This window comes from Nasonia vitripennis (genome assembly GCF_009193385.2).
Source record: "Nasonia vitripennis strain AsymCx chromosome 3 unlocalized genomic scaffold, Nvit_psr_1.1 chr3_random0004, whole genome shotgun sequence".
Lineage (NCBI taxonomy): Eukaryota > Metazoa > Arthropoda > Insecta > Hymenoptera > Pteromalidae > Nasonia > Nasonia vitripennis.
In genome coordinates, this window is record NW_022279623.1 from 3,876,586 (window position 1) to 3,898,232 (window position 21,647).

Below are 21,647 nucleotides of genomic sequence, written 5' to 3' on the forward strand. Positions count from 1 at the left end.
AGTCACTCAAAGCCTCCTGCCCACCCATCAGCCTATAGATACGAATTTTACGATTCTCCTAATCCTCTTAACCAGAAGAGAAAGAGAGAGTATCACCGAGCCGGCACATTACACGTTCATTTACGAACTGTCAAAGTAATAATTGCCTCGTAGGCATCGAGCGCGGTATTTATTGCCTCTCCCTCGCTCATTGTTTCGCAACGAAGCGAAGGGGGGTAGTAGGAAAAATGATATACATGTGTGCGAATTTCCGGACACGGGGGTGTGCGCTGCGCTGCTGCGGGGCTATTGTGTGCTGCTGCTGCCCTCGGATTATCCCCTCGGCTCGTGTCGAATCAGCTATACCGATGGCGTTGTGTATGCGGAGAAGCGTTTTATGAGACGGCTATACCGCTTCTGCCGATGTTCTTGTCTCTCTCAGAGGCAAGTGCATTTGTTTTCAAATTGGTTTATTGCGGGACGATGAATCTGCTCTCGCGGCTGGATTCACTTCTTCTCTGACTCAATGTACAAGTTTCGCGATAACGATCTCATCAAGCTTCGGAGTAGGCAAAGCGTATAAGTATATGCTTTAAACGCGCGGAAAATCAAGAATCGCAATCCACGCGACTCTCGAAGAGGCACTTAGAGCCAACGTAAAAGGCCACATATACATCCCATATATACTAGAGACACGCTCTGAACAGTGCAGCATGCAGAAACTCGAGAGGTATAGGCGACGGCGGACAGAGATGGAACGAGGCGGCGGCGGCGACGCAGAGAGATCGAGCCCCGAGATAAACGCCCCGCGCGCGAGCGAGAAAAGCTGCTGCTGCTCTTTTCACGCTGGGATTTTATACCTTCGAAGAGAGAGAGAGAGAGTGAGAGATAGAGAGAGAGAGAGAGAGAGAGAGAGAGAGAGAGGGAGAGAGAGAGAGAGCCGAGGACGCGTAGCCGTTTACAAAGTCACCGGGGTGATTTTTCTCTCCCATATACTTTCCTTTCGTTTTCCAGGAGACGCGCGGGACGCCCGGAAATCTCGTTTCGGCGTACCATTGCCTTGCAGTTTTTCGGGGATTTTACCTAGATGCGAATGCACTTTTTTCATCCCTCATCAAACAATATCTACACTGAGAAAAACGATACAATAAAGATTAAAATAAATTGAATAAAAATTACTATAATCTCGAGTAATGGCGGGACATACTCGCTCTATGAGATATTTTATTATAAATTTTTTTTTAACATCCTCGGTCATAAAAATTGTTAAACGTGTATTAAAAATTGTTATACGTACATTAAAAATTGCTACATTATATAGTAAAAATCATTTTAAGAATTCTTCCGGGTGTCAGAATTTGATAATTTTTCGTTTATCTGATATTCTCAAGTCATAATATATTATTTGCTGGTATTATTTATCGATTTCCGCTAAATTATTATTAATGTTAACTTACAAGTAATAGTGATTAATATATCAGATCTGAAATTCGGTACATAACAGTTCTGTTTAGGTAAGTGGTCAGCGCGCTCGACTCACATGCCAGAGGTCCAGGTAAAATTAAGTAAAGATTTTTCGGAAAATTCCGTACTCTTCCTTTTTCTCTTATTTAAGATAATGCTCTGTAGGTTTTTTATTCCTGTTTTACTACCACACACACATTGTTACGTAGATTAGCACCATTGGCGGATTTGTCAGCGCTTACCACTTTTTTTTTGTTTAACGCTTATAACTAGCTATCACCCATAATGTATAAGTACAAGATACTCCTCAGAGGGCCATGTAACTTAATTTATTACCTATAAGCACCAGGTTTTTGTTGATGCTTCATTTGCACCTGTAAATTTGTATTTTACTTATAATCTAAGCAAATAAAAGTCTTTATAAAAAAAAGGTTCGATTCCCGTCATCGCAAACATTTCTATCCTTCGTTTCTTTCTTTCACTATATAATATTAAATAAAATAACAATAATAATAAAATAATAATATCCGATAAGCGTGTAAAACGGATTTTCATTTTAAAATTACTATATTATATAGTAATTTTTATAACAGTGCAAGTATGTCCCGCTATTACTCAAGATTATAGCAATTTTTACTCAAGTTATTTTGATTTTTATTATATCATTTTTCTCAGTGTAATTGGTGTAATAATAAATGTATTTCGCGTCCTCCAAAGCATCCGATTGAGAAGCAGTAAACAGTTCGTTATCTCTTACCGATCGGCGAGTTCTGATTGAACGAGAGAGCCCAATAATGAGGACATAAAAGCGCGGCGTCGTTGCGTAAAATGAAGGAAAAAAAGCATCGGAAGGACCCTAGACATAGACGACAAATCGGTATAACCCAAGCCTGAATTACAGTCGCGCGAATCCTTCTCTTTTACGAACGCAATCTCGACCTTCTCCGATTCTCTCCGTAAATCTCGTTTACCTGCCGCGCGCGTCTCCGGGACAAAATCCTCCGCGCCATTTCGCAAAGTCTTAATCCTAATCACCGCTATTCAACAACATTAAAATCCCATCAGACATCCGCACGTACAATACGGCGATTTCCGGCTCGAGCATCGGGTGCTGTACACCGACCTTCCGAATACTCACGCATGTACCCTCTCTCCGCCCAGCCTTGGCACTATTTCCAGCCTCGGTCCATTAGATCACATGCGCTCTTTCTCTCTCTCTCTCTCTTTCCCGCGCGGACACGTCCGCGGCAGCAGCATACCTATGCAGCAAAAAAAAAGGCAGAAGAAGAAGGAAGACTCGGGCACGGAGCCACGAGTCTGCGGAGGAAAAATGCGAGGTAAAACGAAACTGCGAGCGACGACACGTCGGCGATATTGTGTTCGTGCCGCGGCACTGCGCTGCGGCTTGCCGAGGAAAATTAAATTGCCCAGCGGCGGCCTCCTTTTGAAACTGTCTTCTCTCTCCCTCCCTCTCTCTCTTGCGCGCAAGCGGCCCTTTATCGCGCTGCTGCTGCAGCTCTCTGACCTTTTTACGAGGGCTGCGCCGCTGCTTATTGCACCGAGGAGAGTTTCTGCTGTAATTGCCGCGAGCTTTCTTTTCACCCGCGTTTTTTTCCTTCCTCCGAGCTCATGAAAAGCACTGGAGTGCAGTGTACGCGCGCCTCGGCTCGGCCGAGTGTTTATACGCGGAAGAACGATGACGGACGCGCGAGATTCGACTGCAATGTAGCAGCAACTCGTCGGAAATTCCCAAGTCTTATCAACGACGGCTGTATGTACTATAACCATAACAGTTTCCGTGGGTGTATCTATCGGGCACTTGCGTGCAACTTCCTCGCGCAGCGGCCGTTAAAATTTACCCATCATCCCTTGGGCTGCCGAAGACGCGCGCCTAATTTCTCGAGATTCGCGCGAAAGCCCCGTCGCGTGCAACTGCGGCAGCGGCAAGTGTAAGCGCCGCTGAGGGGGCCAGCTTTTAACAGTTACGAGGTGCGCGCGTTTACGAGCCGCTCTCGGTAAACGTTATTTGCGCGCGAATGCTCGCCGCTGTGTCGGCATTAACATCGGCCAAATGGAAATTGCGTGTATATACGCGAGCGAGCGAGCAGCGCTCGCGAGAAGCCCACGCCGAGAGATGACCGGCGCGCGGCGTTTACGACGTCGTTTTGCCTCTGTACTCTCCCCCCGCCCGCGCGTTTAATGAACAATGCGCGCGAGCGAGAGCTTCTGCCTATGGTTTGTCCTGCTGAGGCTTTTGCCGCCGCTACGGTTACTGCTGCTGGGCTTTCGGACGAGGATTTAATATATCGGGATATGTGCTCCGCCTATAAGCTAGAGAGAGCTTGTGACTTTGAATTCGTTATATATGATCGAGAGCCGAAAAAAATCTCGCTTGATAAGCTGTCTTGCATAAACTGGTTGAAAAACGAGTACGAAAAATCCGTCGGCTTTGAAACTAAAAGTCCGATTTACTTTCATTCCCTCAAGGTTGAATTCGGCAACGCAGCGGCGGCGTTAGACCGGTACACATTACGGCGATATAGTCCTCGTGCATACACACCTCGATATAATCGTGTACACTGGTTGGTGGGAGTACCGTTAGATCGTTCCTCTCACATCGCGATTTATAATTGCCAACACACGGCTCTCTCTACAGCATCGAGCTTTTATTATCCCGATCGCGATTGCGCAGAGCTCTCATATATTAATAGTGACTCAAACACACAATCGTACATGCCCGACGCCGAGTTTTCTCTTTACGCCGGATTACTTCTCGCGCGATACGATCGGATAGAGCTTCGTTTTTTCTTTCCCGCGGCGATGGATTTGCATGTTCTATGCCTTTATACAGCAGCGCGAGTTCGTTACACTGATCGCAAATTGAAAACTCACAACGCGTCCTCTGACAACCGCGAACTTTTCTCAGGATTCATCGCATCAGCCGCTCTCGCGAGAGAGAGAGAGAGAGAGAGAGAGAGAGAGAGAGAGATAGATAGATAGATAGATAGATAGGGCTTTATTTGCCTTCACGGCAAAATAGTAAATACATGACAGGTACATATTATATAAGTTACACGGAATACACAAATAAATAAAATACATAGAAAATTATACGCAGATATCACAAGGTCTTATCACATAAGTCAGGTAGTTATCATATATTAATCAATTACATATCACAGTAAAATTTATCATCAGCCCTAAGAGAGTGATAACACCTCCGTTAAAAAATAAAATAAATAGATAAAAATATTGCACAAGATTTTGGCTTCGTCATCACTGTAAAACTAAAATTAAGTAACGGCCTGAGGACCGAGTCTGACTAGATTAAGCGCCAGAGGGCTCAGAGTCGCTAAGTTTCAGCGGCCAGCAGATGCCGTCGCAGTGCTCTCTTGAAGGAGGCAAGTGATGGTAGGCCTCGCAGAGCAGAAGAGAGAGAGTTCCAAAACCGAGCACCCTGGACCTGGAAGGCCCTAGCCCCGGTTTCAGTGCTCACGGTGGGGATGCTCAGATCCGGAGGAACTCTCCTACTGGAGGGTCTCGGCTTGTGTTTGCTAAAGAAAGAGGTCAGATAAGAAGGTTCACCGATCCGAGTTACTCTGTATAGCAAAATGGCCTCAAAGTAGAGCCTTCTCGAATCGGTGCGAGGCCATTCAAGACGCCGCCTGTAGGGACTGATGTGTTCACCCCTTCTAACCCCGAAGATAAATCTCACACATGAATTTCTCAGTCTCTGTAGCCGTATTCGCTGTTCGTTCTACGCTTCCAGGATGGTCACAGCACAGTAGTCAATGTGTGGTTGTATCAGTGACTCAACCAGTCTTCTGCGGAGAGTCTCAGTCTCTCTAAATCTCTTAGAGTGAAAAATCACTCTAAACCAGTGATAAATCACTCTAAGCTTTCCGCCAAAATTGAGTCACTCGGCTTGGAGTAATTCCTAACTTTTGAAAAGAGTGATATTTTCACTCTTTGCCATGGGTAGGGTGATTTTAGATTTGCAGGTTATGGTTGAGGTTAGGTATTGCAATTACATTCGAGATGATAAAAAATGTTGAAGTCTAGAGCATCACACGCATCTAAAGTTTCTTAAAAACACAAAGTATTTGTTATTATTGTTAATGTCCTAACCTAACTTCTTTATATGTATGCACGTATACATGCACATTGCATACGTATACACATATATGTATGTACATACGAATCGTAAATATATATTTTCATCTCACCTCCGGCAACTTTGATATCATTGTCGACATCCTATATTGTTAAAAATACTGCAACAAACACTTTTGCACATTTTCTAACGAAGCACTTGTTGACGAAGAGAGGGCTCCTTATCAAGTGACTTACTCTGTAAAGAGTGATCGAACAAAGACAATAGAAATCACTCTACAACGAGTAACCTATAGATCGGGACTTCATAGTTTTCACTCGAAGGCGAGTCATTCTATGAACTACTCTTTTTTAGAGTGAAAAAATCACTCGAACAGATTTAGAGAGGTGGTGCAGTCCCTGATAAACCGCAGGCTATAGAGGGCTTTGTTGACTTTTTTCGTGATAGCATCCACCTGCGGTTTCCAAGTCAGATTGCTATCCAGTACAACACCGAGACTCACGACCGTATCACTGAATGGGACGATCACACCGTCCGGCAACGGAACTCCAGGCAAGTTCCATGATTTAATATCATTAACGTTTTTCATGGAACCGAAAAATATGGGCTTAGTTTTCCGGAGTTGAGTCGCAGACCGGAGCTCTCCGCCCAGCCAGAAACCAGCCGTGCCGCTTCTGCTAGTCGAGCCACGCCGTCCAGAAAATTATCTTTGTTGGCGTGTAGATAAATCTGGAGATCGTCCGCATAGAAAAGATGTTTAATTGCGGTGCCGTCGAGTATTGTTTGGAGGTCATTGACGTAGAGACTGAACAGCAGGGGTCCCAGGACAGAGCCCTGTGGAACTCCCAGATTGGTTTCAAACCACTCTAAGGTTCCGTTTTTATTCGAAACCACGATTTAATCCACAGGAGAGCTGCCCTAGAGAACCCCAGCTGTCTCAGTTTGGATAGTAATTTGGAAGGTGAGATGGTGTCAAAGGCCTTGCTGAAGTCAAACAGCAGCATAAGCGTCACCTTCTTTTTATCAATTGCCATGTGTACGTCTTCGGTCACCTTTAATAACGCAGTCTGTGTACTGTGGTGTTTTCGGAGAGAGAGAGAGAGAGAGAGAGAGCTTCTTGGGCCGAGCTTGGCAGAATCGCGCAGCAGCTTCTAGCCATGGGTATTCGCCGGCGCGTCGCTCAGCTCGCGCGTCTAAGTATACCTGCGTTATTTCTGGCCGTAGCTGACGCACCGGCTTCCCCTTGGCCCCTCGCTATCTTCTCTTTCTCCGCTGAGCGGCGGAGCAGCAGCGAGTCAAGTAAATTTCCAACGCGACCGGCGAAATTTATCCTCTCGCCGGCAGCTCCAGCAGGAAGAAAGCTCGACGTGTGCGTGTATTGAAAATAAAGCCGCTGCGCGAAAGAAACAACGCTCTCCTCGCGCCATAGCGTCTAGTATATAGTAACATGATACGCGGACGGATGGTATTGTAAAAATAAAAGCTCTCGCGAGATGAATCGAAACTCCGATGCTCCGGCATCGTGTGGTATACTTCGGATGTTATAAGTGAGTCAAGGTGAAATTTGATCGATTTCGTGTTTATCATAACGCGTCACACTTTTGAATAGTGTATGTCTGCGTCTCTTTCTCGATCGTGCGGTAATCGACGGAATACGTCGCGAATGGTAGCATAATAATGCGCCAAACGCGCGCGCGCAAGCGGTCTTTATTTCCGTCTGGTCGGTTTTTCGACGGCGCGCTTTATGCGCTGTGAAACGCGCGTGATGTCACGTCGTGAACATATCGCGTGTACGGGAGTTTTATGCCGCAGTCGTCGTTTGGAATTTTTACGAGATGCTTTTCGAACTGCGGATTATCGTTAAACAGCTTGTTTTTTTTTCTTATCTATATTGGAAAAACACATACGCGTGATCGAGCGTTAAGAACAAAAGAGGCGTAGATTTAATCCGGCAAAGTAAGGGCTCTCGAGGAAAACAATCGCGGGACTGAGCGCGCACAAAGCCCCAGGAATTCGTTATACTGGATCTTCGACGGGGCACAGCAGCAGCAGCGCGCGACACGCTCGTCGAATGCTCAATTACGTTTAACGAGCGCCGCGCGGCGAGAAACGCGTATAACACGGGAGAGAGAGAGAAAGCGAGAATTGATTTTGCCTTTCCGGTTTGCACGCGGGGTCGTTGCAGTAGACGCGCGCGTTACGTTTGGCTTCTCGACGCGCGCGTTTATACGTATGTGTATAAAGTGCTAGGAACGTGTGGGCGGTGGAGAGGATATGGAGCTTTGATCGGCGCTTCGTGCGCCTTGATGACCGTCTGGTTTCGAGCTTTGAGTTTTGGATGTGGGCGGTGTATTCCATGCGGGCAGAACTTCATCTTTGAGCGGGTCTTGCGTGTTTTGCGATGTGTTGTGTTATCAACATTCAAATGCTCAGAAAGTATCTTTCCTTTTTGTAGTTTCAGTTTAGCATATTTTTTTTTAACTATGCGACCAATAAAACCAAAATAAATAACGAAAATTCAAATTATTTAGCTTCAATCTTTGCACTTCTATAATTGCAGTATGTCTCAATCCCCACTCGGTACAAAATACGAGCCTAATCCGAATCCCAAAAAACCCAAACCATGCACGTACCCGCGAACCTCATTCGTGACCAAGCCGAATCCCTCGCTTAAAGACCTTTCCAACTTTTTCCCGCCGACTCCAAGCAGCGCGCGCACATACGATAAACACTACTCGCGTGTATATAGCCAGCAGCAGTAGCGATAAAGCTCCAAGCCGACTCCAGCGCCGATGTTTTCGCGCAGGTGCAGCTGCAGCGACAGCAGCAGCAGCACGGCGTCGTCCCGCTTACTCGGCATAAAAGACGGCCCGACTAGTCGCGATTAGAGGCAAATAGCCGCGAGTACTGCCTTTCGCGCGAGCGAAGGCCGACAGCCGTCGATTAGTCGATGCTTGTCACTACGCAAAATGTTGGCTGGGTGTTAGTCTAGATTTTTTTCGTCAATTTAGGCGAGAGAATTATTTATGGGAGGCGATGGTTCGGCTTCGATAATTGCAAGATTCATGGTGAATCGTTCTGGTCGGGACAAATTTCCGCTGGTCTAGCTTGTTTATGATGCGGTTTCGTGATCTTCTCTCTACTCTCTCTATACCATTTCTAAATGCACACGCGTATATGTTCGCTTATAATAAATTTCAATACCCATCGATTTATTAATCCACAGAATCGCGTCGATATAATTCTCCCAATAAAAGTCGAGCCAACAACAATTTAACGCCGATTCAGCGTTATTCTACGCTCTCGAACTCGTAAAACACGCGCGCCACTTTTAAAAACGTAATTCCCCGTCGGTTGGACGCCTCGAAATCGCGCGTCCGCGCGAGAGCGGCTGGCAAAAAGAAAAGCTCGAGCAGAAACGGCAGCACGCTCGATTTAAGCAAATCGAAGTAATGAACGCAACCACGTCATTGCGGCTAGCACAAGCTGCGCACGACTACCAGCTCTTGTACAAGTATATGTGTGTGTGTGTGTGTATACGTACAGACGGACTGCCTGTGCAGGAGCGTAAGCGCAGCGCGCGAGCGAGTGAGAGCCGTTTGAAATGAAAGATGCATGTGTGTACATAATCGCTCGGGAGAGCGGGGAGATTAACCTTTGCCAATCTCGCGTGTGTTCGTACGCGTAGCGGATTTGATTTTAACTTCGGACTTTATTTATACAGTTTATTAATTCTAGATTTTTGACGAAAAAGTCTGCAAAAGGTCTTATTTAACTAAGAGTATCTTAAGACACAACCCATTTAATTAATAATTATAATATAAGATTTATTCAGCTAATCAATATATAAGACTCGCGCTCAATGCGACTACTCAGTTACTCGGTCGGGACCAGACTGGCGTTCCCTCTTATTCTCGCTGGTAAGGGCCAGTGCCAGCCCAATCAGATGTTTATAGTATTTCATAAACATCTCTCCATTGGATCGACGATTCTTACTTCTATAGACTTTCTTATAGTATAGGCTTTGCATATGAAATATTCCCCACAAGTCGGTGCATGAAAAACAATATTCCAGCAGCCGGAAGTAAGAGTAAATATTTGCAATGCGGGAGCTCTCCATCCTCTGTACATAATAATACACGCGCGCAACGGCGGCGACTGTCTTGCTCGGGGGCAGCAGCAATATAGGCGCACTGCAGCGCGCGCTCGCCGCGGCGGGAGAAAGATCGAGAAGGAAAGATGCGCTTAAAGGCCCCCACGTATCACCTGTTACTGCTACCCGAGGCCTCCCCTCCTCGGCTTTGGCTGTCTTCGGCCGGCTTCGTGTATATAATACGGCAGCGCGCGAGCTACCGCTGCAGCAGCAGCTTAGGCTTCTCTTCTCCCTTTTTGCGCGCGCGGCGAACTCGTGACGCTCATTGTCGCCGTCGCTCGCGATTTTCCTTCGGTCGTTGTTCTCTCTCGTCGCTATTCGATGCCTTAGTTGAATCGGAGGGAGGATGTCGGCTTGGCTGATCGGGATTATTTCGAACAAAAATAGCTTTGAATCATTCATTTCGTTTGATTTCCACGTATATCACGGCGGAATAAGAGCGAAGAAAAGAGCATTCATTACGCCGACTACCGGCGACTTAATCGTTTGCAACAATCTGGAAAACGCGCGTAATAATACCATCGCGCTATCCGCACTGTAACAAACACGTCCACATTACTCGCGTAGCAATTAAGATTCTCGTAATAACTATATGAAGATCCTTGAGCTGCATCTTTATCTCCGATCGCACCGGATCTCGTTGCTGCTTTTTTGCCCAGGCAGTTTCCGAGTTTCGCACAATATCACTCATCTCTCGAGTGCAGTGCGCTAGTTGTCTACTTTTTCGAAATGAAATAAAGATGAATCGTCATTGCTTTTTGCTTCTCCACCCCACCTCTCTCTGCTCGACAATAAGTGATGCGCTCTCAGCTCTCGTGTGCTCGCGGGTTTCGTTCAATTACGCCTTTGATTATCATATAATCGGCGTGCTCGGCATTCAGACGAGGCTTGAGATTCAATGTTAATGGCAGCTCGGATTCGAGAGAGCGCTAATTGCTCTAATGACTCGCGATTAAGGGCATTCTGGACTTTTTTCGCGACACTCGAAGAAGTTTCTATCCCACGCACGCGTACGCGCGGTGTAGCGTATACGTCTGTTGGCGGGAAATTTGAAAATTCACGTGTTAAGCGATCGTCGTCCTTTTACTTTTCTTGTTACTTCGCTCTGTCAATTGGCTGATGGCCATCGAGAGGCTTTTATACTCTTGCTCTCTTGCCGGCTGGCCGGCCGGCGTGAGTATCGTCAGCTCGAGGAGGTTCTTGAGGGACTTCCAGTGATGGATTGCGAGCCATCGAGGATCTTTTATTGGTTTTTATTGATCAAGACGCTTTGGAGAATTAATCGCTCGGATTTGAGACATTAGTTCACATGAACACGTTTTCAATGTTTTTAAACGACGATTCGACCATGAGCAAATACCCCAAAATCTCGATAATTTCCTCAATTGAAGAAAGATGAAAGAGTTACACTTCATTTTCTCCCAAAAAAAGAAACAAAAGTAACAAAACTCCTTCATCCCACATCTCTCTCTCTCTCTCTCTCTCTCTCTCTCTCTCTCTCTCTCTCTGTCTCTTCGATTCGCGCGCTATTCATGCGTCTCATCGTTTCCTCCATCGTTCCCTCTCCTTCTCTCACTCTCCTCTCCACCTTCTCTTCTGCCGTCTGGGTCATGAATAATTTATACTCACTAAGCGGACGAGCCGTTGGCTTCTTCTCTCTCTCTCTCTCTCTCTCTCTCTCTCTCTCTCTCTCTCTCTCTCTCTCTCTCTCTCCTACGTCTTTCGTATAGCGGCACACAGCGCGCGTCTCACGTGATCCTTAGCTCGTCCGTCTGGGCTCGCCCTTCTCCCGTCCATCAAGCGCGCTATACGCCGCCGCCGCTATCGCGCGCTATATACTCTCGCGTCGGCGATTCTTCGTGTTTCCAACGCGCGCGAGTCGTACATTTCATTAGGCGAAGAGGGAGAGGGGCAGAGAGGACGCTCTGGGGGGGCTCGATTACGTTCCGGGAAAAAGTGGTGACGACGCCGCGAACGTGCTGCCGGCACTCGCGGGACGAGCCGCGTTATGAGTTGTAAATTATTTGTCCATGCCTCCTGCGTAAACGCTTCCGAGCTTTTTCGGCGTTTCATCGGTCGTACGTGCTACATCGCCGAGTTCGCTCGTTCCATTCTTTTGGCTGAAGAGAGCATACCTTCGTTTTTCGAATTCGACGCAAAAGTTTCGCGGGCGTAATTACGGCTCGTTAGGCTGAAAGTTTCTGCGAATACCCATAATTTTGAATAATGCTCCTACCCCTCTCTCCCTCACGCGCGCGCTCCGCCGACTTGCAAAGTTTGCTTACCTATACATACTGCGAGGAGGATCGGAAAGGAAAAAAAATAGATTACCCACGGCTCCTGAGCCGCATCCCGAAAGTCACACACATCATCTCATCCAATCGAGCGGCGGGCGATCCCACGGAATCTCTCCCTGTTCCCCGAATTTCCCGGAATCCCTCCGAATAAACCCTCGTCCTCCGCATTCAAGCGAGTTTCGTCACCTGCTTCACAATCGTCGCGCGCGCGCTTACATTATACCTAGAAACAACTTTGCCTTCGCCGAGTTCAAGGCCAAGCGGCGCAGCAGCCTCGTCTTTCTCCTCGCTGCCTGATGCTTATACGCATGCACGTGTGACCAATTGTGTTATTTACCTGCCACCGGTGGCGGCGGCGAAGCCTAAATAAATATCCGTGGACGCGACGTTTCCGTGCTCCTCTCTCTCTCTCTCTCTCTCTCTCTCTCTCTCTCGGGCGCTGTGCCCGCCGCCACCGCGCGACTGTATGCGTATACCTATACGATCGATGATTATTGTTCGGCGCCTGCTGCGCGCGAGAAAGAGAAGGACAAAGGTGAGGGGAACGGGGACACTCCTACTGCTGCTGCTGTTGCTGTCGTTGAATGCAGTTCGTTCACCTTTCTCGTGGCGCTGCCGCGCTCATGTGCCTTTAAATCCGATGCGTTTCGTCGTATCTATCGCCGGGGGTGGTCGCGCGCTTGGTTAAATTCAAATTTGGCGCCAAAACGCTTTTATCTGTATTCGTGAATGAGATTTCGCTGCGGCTGTATTCCGCGTGGATGCGGCGTAAATCGGAACGTCAATAAGGCTTGCACGCGAATCCTGTACCTCACCCACACGTGCGCGTGTGTGTACCGAGAGCGATTCCCTCGAGCCTATCTCGCCTTATATATTCCTCTCTCTCGTGGTCTATATGTATACGCATACGCATCGGCACACAAGGTGTGGCAGCGCAGTGACATTGTGCACATGCAGAGCCAGTCGCGGGTGGCTCGAAAGATCGATCAGCTGCTTGCTGCCTTCTCGGCGACGACCCCCTGCCAATTTTACGAAACTGCCACGTTGCCAAACTAGCGTTGCCTCTGCGTCCTCCCTCGTCGCCGTTGCGTATATCGATCCTCGGAGTCGATCGACAAGCCGATAAGCCAGAGCAGCTTTTCTTACGACGACGGCGACGAATACGAGAAGAAGTATGATCTTATACAGACAGAGGCAGCTAGGGATCGTCCAAGGGAATAGCTACAGCCGAAAGTTGACCACTGGCTTTAGGCCAGACCGACTTACCCAATTACGGACGGTTTCGACAGACAGAGCAGCAGCGAGAGATGTTCGCGCTTCCCTGGCTGCCAATATTTGCAATACCTCGGCTGAACTGATCCAATTATATCCGACACCGCCCTCGCGATGCCTTGCTATAGCGTTCGCTCGTATCTATGTATTATACACCTATGTTCGATTGACACACGCGCGAGGATTTGCGCGGATCTGTTTCTTGTCGCCTCTGGCTGCTCACCGAGAGCGTGGGATATGTCACTGTGTATTGTCGACGCCGGAGTTTGTCGACGAATTAGGAGCCTAAGAGGCAACCTTGTCCCTGCAGGGCTTGGAGTGCGCGCAATCCTCTCTCGATAGATCCTACTCCGAACGAGTTGTTGTATCGTTGAGAAATCAGTTGACGGAATACTGCAGTGTTATGTTCCGTTGTTCTGTTTTGGTACACTGATTGGATAAAACCGACGAACACGTGCACATGGAATCTTCCGCGAGTCAGCTCCGAAATACGTAATCCGGTTTTCCCGTCGCGCGTCTCGGCCCCACGGGCAATATCATAATCTCTCTCTCTCTCTCTCTCTCTCTCTCTCTCTCTCTCTCTCTCTCTCTCTCTCTCTCGGCGGCACAGCTCTCTTCCCTAACGAAATTATCAACAAACACACAGACACACGCGTACACAGTGCAGAGCGCGGGTTAACGCTCGAACGAGCCGCGAAACAAGACTGTCCGAGGCGCATTAATTAGCGTGTGGGCCCGGCGCGCTGCGTTTGAGGATGTTAAAGTAATTATTTCCAGTATATCAAGTTCAGAGAGATATAGAGAGCGCCGTGTGTTCTCTCTCAAAGCGCGAGTGCGGCCGCCGTAAATAATAATCTTTAATATCCCCCACAAATATCCGCCTGACAAACGACGCCCGCTTGTGCGTACGTGCGTATGTATACTCCTATACACACGCGCGCGCGTAAAAAAGGACGCACGTACTCGCGAAATTATGTTCGCCGGTGGAGAGAGAGAGAGAGAGAGAGAGGCCGGCGTCGTAAACGACATTTGCTCTCATAATACGTTTTATGTAAGACAAGTACGTGCGCGACTCGAGAGAGAGAGAGAGAGAGAGAGAGAGAGAGAGAGAGAGAGAGAGAGAGAGCGTGTGTGTGTATAACCACGCCGGTTAATTTATTCCGCCGATAAAACCACCTCGTCGTTTGTCTCTTTCTTCCTTCCTTTCGCCGTGTTCCTCTTTTTCACTTTCTCCCAGTCCGCATAAATCTGCGTCGAACATCCCACAATCCTTTTGCTCTGGCGAACGCCGACGCGGAAAACAATGCAAGAGAGAGTATACATTCAAGTGTGTACGGCTCTCTTGTGCGGTTCCCGAAACACCTCTGATGTATGTATGTGTGTGTACTAGATGCGCTGAGTCGCGTTATTGCTAATACGCCTTTTCGCGGTCCGTCTCGAGATGCTGACTAAGCGCTTAGAGAGGCGACTTTTTTTCAGACGCGGTACACGCAGGTGGCGGAATGTCGTATAATGTACGCGATTGTTGCCGCTTGCGATATTAGCGAACCGGTAAATCCGGCGTCGATTTTTGCGGTGTACGCTCGAGAATTCGAACGATTCTTACTTTTACAAGCGCTAACAGTGTTATCGATCGTTGATCGGATTGACGAATTATTTTATTACCGAAAATATGGGCGTTATTGCGCAAGACGCGTTCGTGTGTGTGCGCAGAGAGATAGAACGATTTCCATGAATCGACTTATCGGCAGATAATCGGAACGAATCGTTGTCGGGCTTTCAACGCTCGGTCGGTTCTAGGTCAGCGCGCTATCTGAATTCGTTTCACGCTTTTAATAAATTTCTCGTTCAAAGTGTCTCCTCACACATAATCTAACCAATGAAAATTTTTTTTCTGTTCCAGGTGAGTAGCAACCTCAGCTCTAATGCGACCCAGCCATATCGATTGCCGGTTACGTGAGTTAAAGCACCCGATATTCAATCCGCGCGAAGCTTTAATCCTCTCGCTTCTCTCTCCCTCTCCGCAAAAAATCTCGAATTTCTCGAGAGGCAGACCTTCGTCCGAAAAGTGTGCTAAAACAGCCGTGCATAATAAATCCTGGCGAAAACGTGCAAACTACAAAGACTGGTTCTCTCTCGTGCGCGGCAGACTCGAAAGCGCGAGGGAGAAGCGGGGGGAGGGCGGCTCGTTGCGCTATCCCAGGCATTCGATTTGGTATTTTTCTTTGTGTATCGCGGATAGTTGGAATTGTTCTGCAAGCAGGGCATTGATATATCGTCCCGCGGGTCCTTTGAGAGAGAGCCGGTTGGCTCCCTCTCCGAATTATCTCCCGCCCGCTCGCTCGCTCGCTCTCTCGCTCTATCTCACGGAACCGAGCTTCTCTCTCTCTCTCTCTCTCTCTCTCTCTCTCTCTCTCTCTCTCTCTCTCTCTCTCTCTCTCTGCTCGATGCGCGGATACCCCTTCCTCCTCCGCGGCAGCTCACACACCGGTCAATTTACCCGGGACGACGACTTCCACTCAGGCGTCCTTTCTCTCTCTCTTCCTTGTACAGTACACTCTTACTTTATTTTTACTTTCGGTCGCTCCTTTGGCCCGTGCCAGCATCCCTCTCTTTATGTTCCTCTTTTTTTTCTTCTGCTTGCGCTGTACACACACGCGCTCGGCTGCGAAGAAGTCTGTTGCGCTTGCGCGATCCAACCCAATTTCTCCCGACCTTTGCACCGCTCATCCTCCCCCACCGCCGCGGATCGAAACTCGAACGCGGGCTGTTTTGACTTTGTTTCACTTCGTTCGGGACTTTTCTCTCCTCTTCCCCGGGAAAATTATCGAGAGCGTCGTACGAATCTCGTCCATCTCACCGCTTGCACCAATTCTCACTCCGCACGCGTGCGTGCGCTTCGGGGATAGAGAGAGAGAGAGAGAGAGAGAGAGAGAGAGAGAGAGAGAGAGAGAGAGAGAGAGAGAGAGCTCCAAAACGCACGGAGCAGCAACTGAGGCTCGGAGAAAGGTCGAGAGAAGAGCCGGGGAAAGAGAGAAACGAGCGAGAAGCCGAGTCAGAGTGAGAGAGAGGGAGAGGAGAGGACCAAGTTTCCCTTTGTGCCTCGCAGTGTATACCCTCCCTCTCTCGCTCGAAAGAAGCAGAAGAAGAAGAAGAAACAGCGAACGGACGAACCCGGCGTGGGAACAAAGAAGCGAACGAGACTCTCTCTCTCTCTTTCTCTCTCTCTTTCTCAATCCCTTAACTCTGCTCGAGCGTTTCCTTCGCCTTGGCTCCCCGCGCGCGCGCTTAAATCCAATCTGTTGCTGCTGCCGAGGCTCTCCCGTTTCGCTCTCGATTGTTCCCCCGCCCGTCTATCAATCCGAGCGTAGAAACAAAGGACGCCAAGTATCGAGCTCGTGTTTTATCTATTGCGTGCGAAGATAGCTACCCGGAGTGATCAAACTGGCGGCATTTTTTCCCTTCCTCAGTTCGCAGGTCCTAGAATCACAGCTTCAAAAGTAGCCCAGACGAGCGGGAAAATATCGCCGAATGAAAACAGCCGTCTGAGCGATCGTAATCCTTAAAGAGAGCTGCTCTTTTATCGTCGAGAGCGCGTGGCGACTTCAAGTTCGCGCTGCAGTAGCGGGCAAAAAAAAAACGGAGATAGGAGGTAAATCTCGGCGTAACGTCGTTGACGCGCCGATAAACTTTACCATCCTGCAGCAGCCGCTTTGCACAGAAATGAGCGCGATAAAGAGGAAAGTCGAGTGGAGAGAGCGAGCGAGCGAGCGTAATGAGAAATTGACATCGGGGGTCAACCGTCAGACTAACTCTCGCCTTCTTCTTCTTCGTTTTCTCTCGCTACTTGTAGCGCTTCTTTATGCGCGTGTTTTTATATTATACTGTCGAGCTTATTTTTCCATTACCGACTACAAACGTACTCGACGAATCGTCCCTCGTTAAAAAAGCACGAATTACATCACACACCTGACTCCGTAGCGGCTCTTAACCCTGACGCGCAGTTTTCCGGTACCCACCAATTTCACCTCTTGCTCTCTCTCTCTCTCTCTCTCTCTCTCTCGCGGTGCACGCGCGCGTGCAGATCTCCTCTCTGGGTCGCGGTACACGAGTGCGGTGGGGGTCGCAGAAAAAGAAGCGGCACATCACAGCCTACTCTCTCCCTCCTCCGTATAGAGAGAGAGAGAGAGAGAGAGAGAGAGAGAGAGAGAGAGAGAGAGAGAGAGAGAGAAGGAACGTTTGCAGGGGGGTCAGACGCGCATATAACGGCCCGCTCTTCTCTCTTCTTCCATATACCTCCTCTCCTCGTAAAACCCGGATAGTCAAGAGCGCCATGAGGTAGTAGTAGCCGCTGACGGGGAAACCTGTTTGCCGATGCTAATTTTATTCCCTTTTTATTATGTATATGCGAGGCGATTATCTGCTCTCTCTCTCCTCTTCGGTTGACTTTGGGGGATTACGACATTTCGAAGGTAAAGTCCGGGCGCACTGCATAGTGCTTACACTGCTTTTGTTTTTAATGAGGCGTCGCCGGGAGGGATATCGAGAGCGACGAGAGATGGAATAATTGTAGCGCTACGGGTTGCACACTTGCACCGTGCGTTAATTTGGCGGCAGTGACTGTGTGCCGTGAGGTCAGGCTGAGTTGACTGACGGTTGTTCCCTTTGTGGCGTTGATTCACCTCGTCGCCAAAAACGCTGTGAATGATATACGCGGATCTAGCACTTTGTTGGACAAGCGAGACGCGAACGGCTGTACAATGAGTTCGTGGTCGCTTTTCTCTCTCGCTCTCTCTCTCTCTCTCTCTCTCTCTCTCTCTCTCTCTCCCTCTCTCTCTCTCTCTCTTACTCTGTCTCGTGTCTGGATAAATATGAAAACGCGTCTGCGCGCAAGGTGCATCGACTGCGAGCGAAGACGTAGACGTCGTGTTGTTATGTCGTCGGCGGCTTCGTCTGGCCTGTTGATTGAATAATGACCCTCCTAAGCGAGAGCACACGTCACTCTCTCCCTCCTCGTGTGTTTGCTCCGCTTCGTTTTCTTCTTCCTCTTCGCCGTCTTCGTCGTGTTGCGTCGCAACGACGAGGATGTTTATGAATAGATAAGAAAAAGGTGCTTCGCGAAGAAATGCGGGCGTCTTGTTGTTTGTGTATAATACCACTGTATTAGAATTTACTCGAGCAGCTCTTGTAAACTCGAGTCCGACCGCAGAGCAAAACGCTTAGGTTCGCACATAAATTTTCCTTCCAAAGCAATATTCCTTCGAATATGTTCGTTATTTTCAGCTGATTGAATCCGTTCGTATAGAAAGCTCCAGTCGGTTCGGCTTGTATCCAATTAATACAACTTATGGATATGGGTATTAATATTCAATCGAGAAATATATAATCGGCCGCGAATGATACGTGAAAGGAGCTAATTAAGAAAAGCACGCGATAGTCGTACATCGCACACATCCCCGCAGCGGAAGTGGTCGAAACGATCCTACAGGTTTCAGGTCCGATTCCGACGTCTGTCCGAGCGTCAAGTGCCTCGTTAATCAGCGCTAATTACGTTTAACGACTGTACTTTGTATGCCGCTGTCGATACACCTGTGTACACGCGTGCAGAAGAAGAAAATTCGCGCAGAGTAGGGCGAGACGCTCTAAAGTGGCGGATTTATTGCTAATTGATAAATATCCCTCCTCTCGCGGGAGCCGCTCTTTTTATGCAACTAATAAATTTCCTCGAATAATTCATTACATACGCCGCGAGCTGCGCATCTCCGAACGGTAAATTAATTTTTAAGCTTTCTTTTACGAGGAGGCTCAGCGCCGCCGCTGACTTTCTCACAGAGACTGCGCATGAGTGTACGAGCGAACGCGTCGGAGAGTCGATGCATAAAGTCGACGTTTTATATTACGATAGAATTCTTCATTGATCATATTATGTCGGAGGAGGTATACGCGGCTCAGAGTTAACGAGTAATTTATTGCCCATTGAATTAAGAAATGAAGTGATCGATCCCCATCGAGACGTGCGTCAATCCAATCGCTCAATTTTAGAATTCGTCTGCTTCGCCGCGCACAGGTGAATCTTCCCTACACACACACACATATATATATATATATATATATATATATATATATATAACCGTTTGCAGGAGCAGTAAAGCGTAAGACTGGTGAGCAGCGTGTAAAGATACGGAGCTGAAAACGATCGAGCCGAGGCGATAAGAGCGCGAGCAACCGGCCGATAAGCATTGATCGTATCGCCAGCGCTCCTTTTACCTCCTTCGCTTCGACGACTGGCCGCGAGCTATTTACTTATATACATACACACACAAGCCGTGTGTGTAGGTGGGTGTAAAACTGCAGTAGCCGCGCATGTGTACGTAAACGATATATATATATATATATATATATATATATATATATATATATATATATAGAGAGAGAGAGAGAGAGAGAGAGAGAGAGAGAGAGAGAGAGAGAGAGAGAGAGAGAGAGAGAGAGAGAGAGAGAGAGATGTAAAAGCTGCCGCTGCTCAAAAAGTGTAAACGTTCTCGAGCCTTTTTATTCCCCTTTTTTATATACGCTATGATCTCGGCGTTTCTCTCTTAATTGACACCTGTCGCGCGAACGATTAAAAAACTCGTCAATAAAAATACAGACGAAGATCAGCGCTTCGATTCCTACCGTAATCTCGGTCATCGCGACGTAGCTTTCCCAACGCGACGAAAATAAGTACGGCAAACATCGATGCATCTCAAATGCCTGCCCGTAATAGCAGCGGAGAGAGAGCACAATAAACGTCTGCAGGAGAGAAAGGGGAGCTAAAGTATCGTACATTGAGCAACCGCGTTATACACGGAAAATGATACAGCGAAACAAAGCGGATCGTATCAGCGGGGCCTGTGCTCTCGAAAAAGAAAACGCAGAAACGATCTTCCCGCCTCGCGATAGAAGCGTACATAGAGCGCCAGTAAAACGCAGCGCGTCGATCGAGAGAAAGAAAGAGAGAGAGAAAAAGAGCATCGGCAGTGTGGCCGCACCTGTATGACGTCAGTCGCGGCGCGGCAACGGTATATGCGGCACACTGTGCGTGTGCCTCGTGCATTTCATAATAATAAAGCTCGCCTCTCTCTCTCTCTCTCTCTCTCTCTCTCTCTCTCTCTCTCTCTCTCTCTCTTCACCGAATGAATACATAAACCAAAATCCACGCGCGACTAAACCGATTTTTCTAGCTCTCAGCTATCCCGGCGAGCTTTCTATCTTTTCATTCACCTGTCGTCTGGTGATTTTTCACTCTCGAGCTTTTGTTCGAAGAGTATGCACAGGCTCGTGTGTGAGGAGGACTCAGCTGGACTAATAGGACACGTAGAAACCTACGCGTCACAGTTAATTATCGTTGTGTCCGCGCGCGAGTGAGAGCTCTTGACGAATAAATTTCACCTGCGATGCCGACAGGCGTTTTGAGATTTTTCGTTGTCCGCCGTCTCTGTTTACTTATGGACAGCTCAACGAGGACGGTTCTGATTCATCCTGATACAGATTTTATCCGAATTGAGTAATCGACGTCGTTTATGCTCTCTATAAGTGCCGATAGATCTATGAATATTTATCGAGGAATTTTTGCTCGATTAGCGTCTCTTGTACACAGCCTAACAGGTTATAGAGTAAACAGACTTGTTACAATAACGGTGATCGATTCACGCTAAAGCGCGCTGCTCTCGCGATCGGAAAATGAAAGCGCACGAGAGTTGACTGCAGCAGAATAAAACGATCTCATCCGAGAGAGAGAAAACGACGGCGGTAGAGAGAGAGAGAGAGAGAGAGAGAGAGAGAGAGAGAGAGAGAGAGAGAGAGAGAGATACAAGCGAAGCAGTAAAAAGGCGGAATCGAACACGCGCGCGAGCGGCAGGAAACGTCCAGGTGCACGCGCGCGTTGTACTACCTGCGGGGAAGCAAAAGCGGCAGCGGGTTTAACATGGGAGTGGTCCATTCTGCCTTCGTTCACGTTTTCTTCGTGTTTCAGAGATCGCGCCGACGGAGAGTCTCTCTTTTTCACGTAATTAATCGTATTAATTTTTTTCCTCTCGCACTGCAAGCTGCTGCCGCTGCTGATTGATCGTGCCCTTTGTGCACCGCTGCCGGTTTTCTTCGGTTACACATGTACGAGCTGTGTGTGATTAGGTTACTACTTGAGAGCCTCTGCGCAAGTAACGCGATAACGCATCCTAAAAACGACGCACCGAATTGACGCAAAAAGACGAAACGCCGGACAAACAAACTCTCGAGCGTATAAGACAGTGCATAAACACGTTCTCTAATACCTCCTCCTTCTCTCTCGCGGCAAAAAAGAGCCAAGCGCGCGCAGTGCGGCTTATAT

General features: G+C 48.1%; 1 protein-coding gene across 8 annotated transcripts in view; it reads left to right on the top strand.

Annotated features, from left to right (window-relative positions):
- Window positions 1-21,647, top strand: part of LOC100117261 (protein scalloped) — a 130,751-nt gene that overhangs the window by 10,477 nt on the left and 98,627 nt on the right. Inside the window, exon 1 of one of the 8 annotated variants that reach the window (XM_016984503.2) lies at window positions 15,217-15,235. The exons of the other annotated variants lie outside the window; for them this stretch is intronic. The gene's annotated coding sequence lies outside the window, so the exon portion shown is untranslated. Of the gene's footprint in view, window positions 1-15,216; window positions 15,236-21,647 lie in introns of those variants that run through there. 8 annotated transcript variants of the gene reach the window in all.